This window comes from Marmota flaviventris, chromosome 3, assembly GCF_047511675.1.
Source record: "Marmota flaviventris isolate mMarFla1 chromosome 3, mMarFla1.hap1, whole genome shotgun sequence".
In the NCBI taxonomy this organism is placed as follows: Eukaryota; Metazoa; Chordata; class Mammalia; order Rodentia; family Sciuridae; genus Marmota; species Marmota flaviventris.
Window position 1 is genome coordinate 34,853,761 of NC_092500.1, and position 13,929 is coordinate 34,867,689.

At 36.1% G+C, this 13,929-nt stretch overlaps 1 pseudogene; it reads right to left on the reverse strand.

Moving 5' to 3' along the window:
* Positions 1-2,009: 2,009 nt before the first annotated feature.
* Positions 2,010-2,820, reverse strand: LOC114080488 (keratin, type II cytoskeletal 8 pseudogene; annotated as a pseudogene).
* Between the last annotated feature and the right edge of the window lie 11,109 nt (positions 2,821-13,929).

The window sequence follows — 13,929 nt, forward strand, 5'->3', positions numbered from 1 at the left end:
CAGTTATTTCCACTCTTGGGTATATACCTAAAGGACTTAAAATCAGCATACCACAGTGACACAGTCACATCGATGTTTACAGCAGCTCAATTCACAATACCAAAGCTATGGAATCAATCCAGTTGCTCTTCAACAGATAAATGGATAAAGGAAATGTGGTGTACATACATAATGTAATATTACTTAGCCATGAAAAAGAATGAAATTATGGCACTTGCCAAAATACGAGTGGCATTTGCCAATAAATGAGTCTCCAGACTATCATGCTGAGTGAAATAAGCCAATCCAAAAGCTGAATGTTCTTTCTCATATACAAATGCTAATACACAAAAAGATAGGGAGGGGAGAATAGAAGTACATTGGATTAGACAAAGGGAAATAAAGGGAAGGGAGGAGGGAAGGGAATAGGAAAGACCAGTAAATGAATCAGACATAAATTTCCTAGTTCATATGTGAATAAATGACCAGTGTAACTCCACATAATGTTCAACCACTGGATGGGATCCTAATTAGAATAAGTTATTATATATATAATCAAAATACACTCTACTGTTCTGAATATCTAAAAAGCATAAAATAATAGCGAAAATGTTTTATAAGTTGTCTTAATCACTCTGCTTTTAAAATAATAGGAAGGGAAAGAGATATAAGGCTTTTTCCTCTTCTATAATTTATAGCACATTTAAACAGTGGTTATTGCAACCTTAATCAGAAGAAAAAAATCAAAGTGGTGCCAAGGAAAATATAAAGACAAACTAAAACTAATTACAGAAAAACACAAATCATTAGTTTAAAACTAGTTGAATTAAATAAATTAAAATATACCAACTATGAGCAATATCTAATATTTCATGTTTTTCCTCTCTTCAGTCTTAAAAATGGAGAATGATGATATAGGCAAGTAGTCTAGTCTTAGTATTTGCCCCTTCCTCTGTTTAAAATGAACAATACAAAGAAACAGCTTACCCCTTAATATCTTATCCACAGTGCCTGGGATTTAGCCCTATAGAGATTTGTGAGCATGTTTTGTGTGTGCCTGCCTGTATGTGTACATAACATTTTCAAGTCAGTCTGGAAAACAAATAGAAACATGATTGCCATCTTTGCCAAACTGTCTTTGAGAAGGTGCTGTGCTATTCTGCATTTGTCCAATGTAGCTAATAAGAATTTCTGTTGCTCTGCATCCTAGGCAGCGGTTAGAATTTTTCATTTGTTTTTTGGATTACAGTCATTCTACTAAGAATGTAGAAACAAAATTTTATCTTGTTTTGATTTGTAATTCTCTGATAACAAATAATGTTGAATATTTTCATATCCTTATTTGTTACTTGTTTATCTTTTCTGGTAAAAATCTTCTCAGATATTTTTTCCCCATTTAGAAAAAAAAGACTAGGTGATTTATTTATTATTAAATTTTAAGAGTTCTTTGTATATTCAGTATATAAGTTATTTTCAATATATTTGTTTTGCAAATGTTTTATCTTAGTTTGTGGATTGCTTTTTGTTTATTTTATTTTATTTTTATTTTTTTGCTTTGGCAGGGTCATATGAGGTTTTATTTGGGGGCAAAAATAAATTGTTTTGGGTTGAGAGCATGGGCAATAGACTGGTTTCCCAGGCATAGAAGGGTACCTCAGGGGTGGTCTGTGGACTGAGCTCAGGTGGGTCTCTAAACTTCCCTTTGCAGCTGTTTCCCCCACAGGCTCGGGGGCAGCTGCAGGAGGTAGCACCCTGGGAGAAGATACAGTGGCCGTTCACTTGGTCAGGACATCAAGGCTTGACACCAGATTCCTACTGTGGGTCTCAATCTTCTTCACAATCATGGCCTTGGTAGTGAAGGAGCTGGAGCTAGAGCCTCTGCCAAAGGTGATGTTGGCTGGAAGGAGCTCAGGCCACAGCTGAGTCCAGGGTTTGGGAGGCTCCTGTAGCCATCCTGTGTAGCCACTGATATTCTTCATATGGATACTGTTGTTCTGCATCCCAGATTCAAGCTGGCCCTCCAGGCCCTCTCATGGCTTAGAGTAGATGGACTTCTCCATGTCCAGGGTCAGCCTGAGTTTCTTACGTAGCTCTTCATTCTTGATCTGGTGTACATTCTAGGCCTCAACTTTGGTCTGCCTTGGATTGCCATCTCCTGGTTCTGGGCACAGACAGGTGCAATGATGCAGTCCAAGTTCAGAGAGCGGCTATTCCCCCGGGGTTGCACCACAGATGTGTTGGCAATCTGGGACTGCATCGCATGCATTTCATGTAACTGCCTCTTCGTGTAACTGCCTGAGGGAGTTGATCTCCGCAGTCAGCTCTTCCTGGAGAGACTCTAGATCCACCTTATTCATGTAAGCTTCATTCACATACTTCCCGATGACAGATTCATTCTCCGTCTCTCTGTAATCTTACTTACTGATCTCATACACATACTCTTTCTTGAAGCCCTCCATCAGCCCCTGCATGTTGCTGAGCTCCTCCTCCAGCTTAAGCTTCTGACCCAGTGACTCCAACTGCCTCGGACATTTGTAGCCTCAAACATGTGAACCCTGTTGCAGAGAGCTGTCTTGGGCTACGCGCCGAAGCAGCACTTGGTGTTCCTGAAAGCTCCACTTGGTCTCTGATGTCTTGTTCTGCTGCTTCAGGAACACACATTGTTGATGAAGGAGGCAAACTTGTTAGGATCTTGATCTGCTCCTTCTCCTGTGTGTGCATGGCCTGGTTGTTGGGGTCCACCTCCAATTTGAGGGTGTTCAGCAGGCTCTGGTTCACAGTGACTACTGGGATGTCACCCCCCATAACACCAGCCCTGCCATAGATGTACCTCAGACCCATGCTTGTGCAAAGGCTCTGGCAGAAATTGCTGCTGCAGCCCACCTGGCAGAAGCTGGAAGAGCCTATAGGGGCACCTGCTTCACTCACATGGGGACAGTTCCCCAAGGCCCCAAGGCTAGAATATTGCTGAATTGCCGAGGTCCAGCCCCGGCGGTGGGGAGGGGGGTGAGGGTCCAGGGTGGTCCTGAAGGACGAGTGGCGTTGGCGAAAGAAGAAGAGTCAGAACGACAGGTTGCAAGTTATGAGCAACCTCCAGAAGACATCTCATTGACCCTGGAGGGACCTTTATTTTTATGCCTTTTTTACAGGTGTTTTTTCAGGTAGCTAATGGATAGCTTCAAAGCCTGAAACTTTTTTGATTTACATGATTTTCAAGAATTACAATCTTTTCTGACATACATTGTTTACCTAAGATATTGAGTACATTGTTTAAAATATTTTTCTGTAACCTTAGACAATCATGATTAAGCTTTTACATTTTTCACCTCAATCACTAGGTGCTAGGCGACACAACTAGATACATAACTCCTGGCCTATTATTCACTTCTAACTTTAAAGCATACCTATAATTATTTCATTAACCTTTAACTTTAAAGCATACTTATTATGATTATTGGTAAGCTTTTTTACTTCTAAACTAAAATCCCAGTAAAACACATACTCTGAAGTGCCTCTAAAATATATCTTTGTTAATTTTACATTATTCTATTTTTAATTTCCAAGGTAATTTTCTTTTTTCATATAACTTATTCAACTGCTTTCTTAAAGAACTTCCTTGATCCTTGGTCAAAGCACACAGATTCTTATGTCTTTGTAATCTTTAACTAAAGGGCAGGATTTACACCTCAACTCATTTGTCATTTATATTAACTAGGTGTTTTCCATTTTCATCATAAGTTTCTGCATAAAGCAAAGGAGGGTCTATTGGTTGGGGAATGTATTTTTATTAGCCTTTTGTCTTCGAGGGGATACCATAAGCTACATACGGTGGTCCTTGTACTGTTGGCACAGCGATTGTTTTTCTGTAGCTGGGCTATTGTACAGGTTGTGGCTTTAGGATGGGGTTGCGGGGGGATAGTGTAAATTGTTAATCATGGGATAAACATTTCTCGTTGCTTAGGCTTGAGGAATAACACCATTTTTTGTATCCTGAGAAATATTGAAACGCACCTCATGGCATGTCTCCATTGTATCCTTAGTCTCATTCTGGGAATTTTCCTGCAATCTCAGGCAATAAATACTTTTATTATTGATTGACATATGCCCTGTTATCCATATCATGAGTATCATAAACAAAACACTTAATATTCCTAATGGTTCCAGTTTCCAGATGGTGCTGCCTTGCTGCAGCATCCCCCACACTGTGACCCTGTCAGACAGTGGATGCAGAAACACCTGAATCTGTTAGTAATGTAGGACTTCTGATTAACCCTGAAGGACATGGTGCATGTTGGAGTATAGGCAAGAGGGTTAAAGACTATACTTAGTTGAACAAATGCTTCTAGATAGTGGGCATAAATTGTCTTTTGATCTGCAAAAAGAACATATTCTACAAAATAGAAGTTTTAATTTTAATAAATACCAGATTACAAATTTTCTCTTCATGGATTGTGTTTTTAATGTAGGTAAGAACATATCACCAACCCAAGATATCCTAGACTTTCATATATTTTCTTTTATTTATTTATTTATTTTATTTATTTATTTTTTATTTTTTTTATTGGTTGTTCAAAACATTACAAAACTCTTGACATATCATATTTCAGACATTAGATTCAAGTGGGTTATGAACTCCCATTTTTACCCCAAATACAGGTTGCAGAATCACATCGGTTACACATCCACATTTTTACATAATGCCATATTAGTAACTGTTGTATTCTGCTACCTTTCCTATCCTCTACTATCCCCCCTCCCCTCCCCTCCCATCATCTCTCTCTACCCCATCTACTATAATTCATTTCTCTCCTTGTTTTTTTTCCCCCATTCCCCTCATAACCTCTTATATGCAATTTTGTATAACAATGAGGGTCTCCTTCCATTTCCATGCAATTTCCGTTTTCTCTACCTTTCCCTCCCACCTCATGTCTATGTTTAATGTTAATCTTTTCCTCCTGCTCTTCCTCCCTGCTCTGTTCTTAGTTGCTCTCATTATATCAAAGAAGACATTTGGCATTTGTTTTTTAGGGATTGGCTAGCTTCACTTAGCATAATTTGCTCTAGTACCATCCATTTCCCTGCAAATTCCATGATTTTGTCATTTTTTAGTGCTGCGTAATACTCCGTGGTGCATAAATGGCACATTTTTTTTAATCCATTCATCTATTGAAATGCATCTGGGTTGGTTCCACAGTCTAGCTATTGTGAATTGTGCTGCTATGAACATCGATGTGGCAGTATCCCTGTAGTATGCTCTTTTAAGGTCTTCAAGGAGTAGTCCGAGAAGGGCAATAGCTGGGTCAAATGGTGGTTCCATTCCCAGCTTTCCCAGGAATCTCCATACTGCTTTCCAAATTGGCCACACCAATTTGCAGTCCCACCAGCAATGTACAAGAGTACCCTTTTCCCCACATCCTCGCACTTGTTGTTGTTTGACTTCATAATGGCTGCCAATCTTACTGGAGTGAGATGGTATCTTAGGGTGGTTTTGATTTGAATTTCTCTGACAGCTAGAGATGGTGAGCATTTTTTCATGTACTTGTTGATTGATTGTATTCCTCCTCTGAGAAGTGTCTGTTCAGGTCCTTGGCCCATTTGTTGATTGGGTTATTTGTTATCTTATTGTTTAATTTTTTGAGTTCTTTGTATACTCTGGATATTAGGGCTCTATCTGAAGTGTGAGGAGTAAAAAATTGTTCCCATGATGTAGGCTCCCTATTTACCTCTCTTGTTGTTTCTCTTGCTGAGAAAAAACTTTTTAGTTTAAGTAAGTCCCATTTGTTGATTCTTGTTATTAAAATGAATTCAACAAAGTGGCAGGACATAAAATCAACACGCATAAATCAAAGGCATTTCTGTATATCAACGACAAAACTTCTGAAACGGAAATGAGGAAAAACACCCCATTCACAATATTCTCAAAAAAAAAATAAAATAAAATACTTGGGAATCAACCTAACAAAAGAGGTGAAAGATTTATACAATGAAAACTACAGAACCATAAATAGAGAAATAGAAGAAGATCTTAGAAGATAGAAAAATATACCCTTTTCATGGATAGGCAGAACTAACATCATCAAAATGGCGATATTACCAAAAGTTCTCTATAGGTTTAATGCAATGCCAATCAAAATCTCAATGGCATTTCTTATAGAAATAGATAAAGCAATCATGAAATTCGTATGGAAAAATAAAAGACCCAGAATAGCAAAAGCAACTCTAAGCAGGAAGTGTGAATCAGGCGGTATAGCGATACCAGATTTCAAACTATATTACAGAGCAGTAGTAACAAAAACAGCATGGTACTGGTACCAAAACAGGCGGGTGGACCAATGGTACAGAATAGAGGACACAGAGACTAATCCACAAAGTTACAACTTTCTTATATTTGATAAAGGGGCTAAAAGCATGCAATGGAGGAAGGATAGCATCTTCAACAAATGGTGCTGGGAAAACTGGAAATCCATATGCAGCAAATTGAAACTGAATCCCCTCCTGTCGCCATGCACAAAAGTTAACTCAAAATGGATCAAGGAGCTTGATATCAAATCAGAGACTCTGCGTCTGATAGAAGAAAAAGTTGGCTCCGATCTACATATTGTGGGGTCGGGCTCCAAATTCCTTAATAGGACACCCATAGCATATATTTTCTTTTAAAGTTTTGTATTGTTTTACTTTTCGGTTAAGGTCCATTTTGAGTTAAATTTTGTGGAAGGTATAAAATCTATGTCTTCATTCATTATTTGGTATATTGACATACAATTATACTATGTTTGATAAGATCCCTTCTCCTTTGAATAGCCTTTGAACTTTTGTCAAATCATCTGGCTATATTAAGAGGTACAATAATACATCATGCAAATACTTATACATTTTTACATGCAAACACTCTAAATGCATTTTTAATGAGATACTAGGATCTTGAGCCAAAGAATTTTAGATTCCAAGTCCAGTATACTCTTTCATTTTGTTCCACAGAATAGATTTTGTATCTTTTATCAAATTCCTCATACATTATATATAGTTTCTCATCTTTTTCTCTACCTCCTCATGTTATTCCTGTTTTATTTCAATAAAATATTTCTCATTTATTTAAATAAATTAGCTAATTTCTAACTTTTTTTGCTTTATCATCACTTATGATCTATGTCAACAATATGGGATTACTGTACACACACCTAAATTGTATCTTTAATTCTACCCATCAGTGTGAGAATTTTCTGTTTGCTTCAGGTTTTCTTCACTATGTACTGTTCCTTAAGTATAAAGAATAAATGTCTTCTTTTTGCACTTACATGCTTTCCTAAATATAAAAGTGTATTAAAAAATGGATGTACACTTTGGGTGAGTTTTGGCCTAAAATATTCAGTCAATACTAGGCTAATTATAATTTTTGTATTGTGTTTAATTTCCCTATCTGTAAAATCCCTATTGCTATTTGTGACACTTGGGGCTTTTATGATGAATATTTGAAAAAAAAACATAAATGGGAATTGTGGCCTCAGTAAACAATATGTATATAATTGTAGGAAAACAATATAATCTTTTAAGTATTTATCATGCATCAGACACTTTAGATGGAGTTTTAATAATGACATTGTAACAATCCACATAGTTACCTCAAGGATGTCTGATGGATGGACCAAAGGTCCAGTCATAGGTGAATGCAGGTTTATGAAAAAATATTCATCATGAAGGTAGCTATATAAAATGAAAGACAAAGCAGTTTCCCACAGTGGTTTCCAGGTGACAATAAAAATACCCTAACATGGGTTAAGAATCCATTAGTATTTTAGCTCTGTTTGACATTCTCAATGGGTTCTTTAGTTTTAACACAATCTTCTATGCTTTCAGTCTCTGGCAACATTCCTACCAGGTACCAGTAACTACTAGGAACTCTGCCTTACTCTGAGTGAGACTTTCGAGAACTGATGAAACAAAAATCCAGTTACACAATTATTATATTCTGTTGGCCCAGGCTGAGGCCCTTATAATTTTTGCTTTTACTTTTGCATTTTAAAAAGCACTAACAACAGTATTTTCCCCATTTAGGCTGCCAAAATATGCTAAACATTTTTAGCAAAACAATATTTAGATTCTACACATTTGAGAAAATTCACACATCTTGAAACGAAAATGGTGCTAGTGTCTACTTAGGATTTTGAATCAGAGAAAAATGAAAGATATGCAACAAAAATATAAAAATCACAATGCTAAATCACAGGTGCTATGCATTAATAACAGGAAATTGAACATTTTCTGAAGCTTTAGTCTTTAAATTCCCTGCAGATTGTGGAGTATAATAAAACAATTAAAAATGTGGAACTAGGCAGCTTTCTGATCTATGTTAAGTTGCTTATTATCTTGATCATTTACTTTCTCCTTTATTGTACATAGGGAAAATATCTACAATGAAGTATTATTAATATTATGTGAGATAACATAATGCATTATTTGAGAACCACATCTCCATCTACACTTATGAATCCATTAGGGATGCTTTGTCTGAAGCAAGGGGGTGGGGTCCACCAGAAGGGTAGTGACATAAGGATCTTTTTATTTTAATTAATTTTTTTTTAGTAGTAGATAGAAATAATACCTTTATTTTATTTATTTAGTTTTAGGAGTACTGAGGATTGAACATGTGCTAGGTAAGTGCCTCACCACTGAGTCACAACCCCAACCCCAACACATGGATCTTCATAACTAGATATGCTGTAAGAAAAGAAAGATATGTATATTTGGTCTATTAATAATGAATGGGCCAGTAGAACATAAAACACTGTTAAAATTTTCTTGAAAATAAAACTATCTCCAGCCTTCATCTTTTATAAAATGAAATGTCAGTGTTTCCAGAAGACTTCCTACAGAGGCTTGTACTCCCAGGCTCTGTTCTTTTTTTTTTTTTTTTTTAGTTGCTTTTATTTTTTAAGTACATGACAGTGGAATGCATTACAATTCTTGTTACACATATAGAACACAGCTTTTCATATCTCTGTATATAAAATATGTTCACACTAATTAATGTCTTCATACATGTACTTTGGATAATGATGTCTATCACATTCCTCCATCATTGCTAACCCCCTGCCCCCTCCCTTCCCCTCCCATCCCTCTGCCTTATCTAGAGTTCTTCTATTCCTTGCAAGGTCCCTCTCCTTACCCCACTATGAGTCAGTCACCTTATACAGAGAAAACATTTGCCATTTTTTGGGGGGGGCGGGGCGGATTGGCTAACTTCACGTATCTTCTCCAACTGCATCCATTTACCTGCAATGAGATATTCTGAAACAGAACCTTATTTTTTAAAACTTTCTGCCTATGCCCATTCAAGCTAAATTTGAGACCACTATTTGACAGAATAATCTTTAATTTCTATAGACAAAAAGGTCTTGCGTGTAAAGTACAAAATTTCATTTCTTACTGAGAGTTTCATAAAATATTGCCAAATCTGTTAGCCATGTTTAGATGCCAATCCAGTTGAGAATAACAATAGAGAAATAAGTATTTTAATTTTGTATCAAGGATGTCTCCCATCAGACTGTAGATAGAGATCCACAAATATCTTTCTTTTAAACAAAGTTGAATTTATTTATAGTTATGTTAAAACACATACAAAAATTTCAGAGGTCTCGTTCCATATGCATCTGGCAGACTCCATTGCTCCAGGCTTGAGGTGAGGCAGAATAATGGATAAAGGTTGTTGAGGAGGACCACAGCAATCTGAACATGACCATCAAGAATCAAGGGGGAGCTCTGCTCATCAGGGACAAAATATAAAACTGAAAGTCACATTTCTGGTGATCATTCCTCCTCTAGCCACACCATATCTACCTACAGGTACTACCCAGTTAATCCATATTAGTGGATTAATCCACTGATTAGGTTAAGGCTCTACTAACCCAATTGTTTCCACCTCTGAAAATTCTTGCATTGTCTAACACATGAGATTTTGTGGGACACGTCATATCTAAACCATATAGTTGACTGTGTCTCTTCCTAAAATGGAATACAAGCCTTTTCTTGGTATAATATACAGCTCCAGAGAAGAGAGTTACTTAGAAAATTACACAAACCAAAAATTTCCCCAAAGAAGAGACATTGTAACTTCAGCAAACACTGATCCAGCAGAAGAGCACTAGAGAGGACACAAAAAGTTAACTGGCAGGAAGATGCAAATCCCACAGTCTGCATTAAGCAAACCAGATTGGAGGATGTCAGGAGGTCATCCTCTGAGGATCTCACAACAACTCCTGTAATGGAAATGGTGGCTCAGCCCTCAGTGTCCATCCTATTCTCTTTTTAGTGTCTTTTTGTACTGCAGAGGATTAAAAACTATAATTTACATTTTTATTCCACCCTTGCAACTCATTTACCCCACTAGATATATTTGTATATGACAGTGGGGTGAAACTTCTGCAGGCTCTTTGATTTATATTTTTATATACAATTGTAGAAGTCATGGCTATTTTTAGTTAAAATTTGTAAAATGTCAGTCACTAACTTTATTTCCTCTTGAAGGGAAAGAAATGGGGCATCCACTTGCTATTTTCCAGAACCTGAACTGCTTCCTGAATGTGATAGGTTTCAGATATTGTAGTATCTGATTAAAGCTGTGTAAATGCCAATATCTCTCTATTAAATAATATGGTACATCTTTTTTGGTTCTCCTGTATCCTTGCTTTCTGGCTGACTTGAGGTGAGCAACTTTTACTCCACCATATTCTTCCAAAGTTATGTTTCTGTTTTGCCTTCTGCATAAAATCAATAAAGTCAGTTGACCATGATCAGGAACTTCTGAAATCATGAACCAAAATAAAACCTTCTCTTAAGTTGTTCTCAGATGTTTTGTCACAATAATGGAGAACTGAGTAACACACCTACTGAGGATAAGATTTTGGTAAACTGATGTCTGTTCTAATACAGTACATTGGTAAAAGCAATAAGTATAAAGTTATGCCCATAAACTGATAACTATTCTGAAGAACTTAAATGTAAAATGAACAATTTCAGGGCATTGTCGAGTCTAGGACTGTCAGAAAAACAAGCCCAAGGCTTGAGGAAGCTCCTTTGAGTGCCCAAATTATTACCTTTGCATCTCATGTGCATGGTCAGAATAACTTAGATTTCCTTTATTGTTTTAAAATCTGAGAATAAGGGCTTTGTTTGAGAAAATGAGATTTTAAATGGTGGGATTAGGATATGTGTAGATAATTCTTTATTACTTGAGCCCCAAGTAATCCCTGAAATTTCCAGAATGGAAGCAGTAATCCCTACCATCTGTCAGTTTCACAATTAATCCTACCTTGCTTGTAAATATGTAATAACCATATTTCTTATAAAGATAGCCATCATCTTTATTCTGCATTTTCACTATTTCTCATTGCCTGAGGCAAGAATGGAATCACAACACATCTGGACCACATGGACACACAGGCCACATAACCCGTGGGGTTAAGACATCACGGAATTGCAATCTTTAGCATTGAACAAATCTGCAATAATTTGTGTGGGAAATGTTTCTCATATTGAAGTAGAACTTCATGAAATTCAATATTAGATCAAATGAAATTATCAATATGTGTGTGACTTTTATATTAGTAAATATTTTTAACTTTCAGATTGAAAAGCTGAAAATAGTCTTGAGTTTTTCTCAGTTGGTTGACAGGAATATGGACTCAAAGAAGCCACACCCTAAATGAGGTGGTACGTCAGTCAACTTTTCATCACTAACAAAAATATCTTGTAAGAACAACTTCAGATAAGCAAAAGTTTATTTTGGGCTCACAGTTTCAGAGATTCAATCCATGGTTGGCTGACTCTATTTTTCTAGACCTGAGGTAAGGCAGAATAATATGGAGGGAAGGGTGTGGCATAGGAAAACTTCCTCAGTGGCAAAAGCTTCAGGTGTTATATATAGATGTCTATTTTGACAAGAATCAGAGAGAGTAAAGTAAGGAATCAGGGATAACAGGACATGCCCCAGAGACCTACCTCCTTCAGTCAAACCCCACCTGTGTGCAGTTACTACCCAGTAGTCAATTCAAAATTTTTAATCTATCAAATGAATTAATTCACTGATGAAAGCTAATTAATTTAGCTCTCATCAATGCCTAAAAGCCCCACCTCTGAAACTTGCTGTACTTTGAACCATGCTTCCAAAACATATGCTTTTGGGGGGACATTTCTAGATCCAAACCATAACAGATAGGTAATCTAGAAAAAATAGAATTCTCTTTGGGTTCTAGAACAAAAGATGGATCCCCCTGCCTTAACCTTAATCTTAATGAAGCGGTTCAGCAACTTAGTCCCAATAACTCCAGGTCCAATATTGCTGAGACACCTTATGATCTTGATAAGAGAATCATTGCAAAGTTCCCTAGCATTTTGGAACAAAGTAAGACATGTTTTCTTTAGCAAATATCTATTCTTGTTTTGAGGGACACCTAGAATTTTAGGCGTAGCTATTAAAAGTAAGCATGTTATGTGCATATATAAATATGCTACCGGAAATTTTACATTTATGCATAAGTAAAAGGAAAAAGCAGATATAAATTGACAAGTGAATGGAAGTCTAGTAGAATAGAGGAAGGAAAACAGATGGAGGGTAGAGAGGGCTAGAAGGATAAGGGGGAGGAAAAAGTAAGGCATCATAATATAATTCCATTCATGTATAAGTTTGTAGAGATGGACCCAAATACTATGAATAAATATAAAGTCTATAAAAGGAGTAACAGATTCTGGACCCAAATTTTCTTATTTCAAACCTGGATCATTCTTTTATTAGCTTATAATTTTAAAGTTATTATTTTAAAATTCAAATTTTATTATCTAAGAATTAAATAATAGTAGTATCAATTCAATAATTTTAGGATTAGATATATTAATTTAAAGTTACAATTCTTCCTATAATTTATTCCACCCTGATTTTCTCCCCCTCATATTATGGGCAAAAACTTAAGTTTGCTATTCATGTTACTCTTTCTTTTCTACTGTACATTCAACCCATAAAAGAATTCTGCCTTCTCTGCCTTCTATTTAGCTGTAATTTCTTACCAATTCTACCAATAGTTTATTCATAACAATAGTCACTAGCTTGCTCTGTTATAATAGCCTTCAAGCAGATTTCTTCTTTTCTATCCTTGACAACCTAAAGTATGTTCTGATTACAATAATCATAGTGATCCTCTTAAAATTTAGGTCAAATCATGTCATGCCTCTGCTCAAAATTCTCTAATGGTAAAATATTCTGTTCACAACTAAACCAGATTATAGCAGCAAGTGTCTGTAAGGCTTCACATAATCTGGTTTATTTTTATTTTTTTCTTTCTATATTCACTCCAATTTATCCCTACTGGCTTTTTTTTTTTTAACTTTAACAACAGGTACATGCTTTTCTTATTGGGCCTTTCTATCAATTGTTTCCTGTATCCACAGCATTCTACTGAAATCCACATTTTTTACTACCTTACTTATCCTCACCTGTTCTGGTATATATAAAATTACTGACCACCACAAATCAGATAAATATTCAACATGCAGAATCAGTTGCCTATCATGCACTGGGTATTGTTTAATCTAATAAGCTACACATTAGGGCCTACATAGTGGCACTGTGTAAACAAATGAAAGAAGACCAACATAAGTTTCATGAGCAAGAGGTTCATATTCATAGGAAACCTGTGCCAACAGCACTCTTCAATCTAAAGCAATAATTTAATGGGAATTTTCTTTCTTATATCTTTCTTTCATCTATACATAATAATTGTACAACTTTATGGAGCACAGTGTGACAATTTGATACATGTCTACCATGTGTGATGATCAAATCAGGGTAAGTAACATTGTCCTCTCCTTAAACATTTATCTTAATAAAAACATAGTTAAGTAAGTAAATGATTAGAGCCTAATTTCTAAGAGTTTTCCTGTAAATCATTACTAGTCTGAACA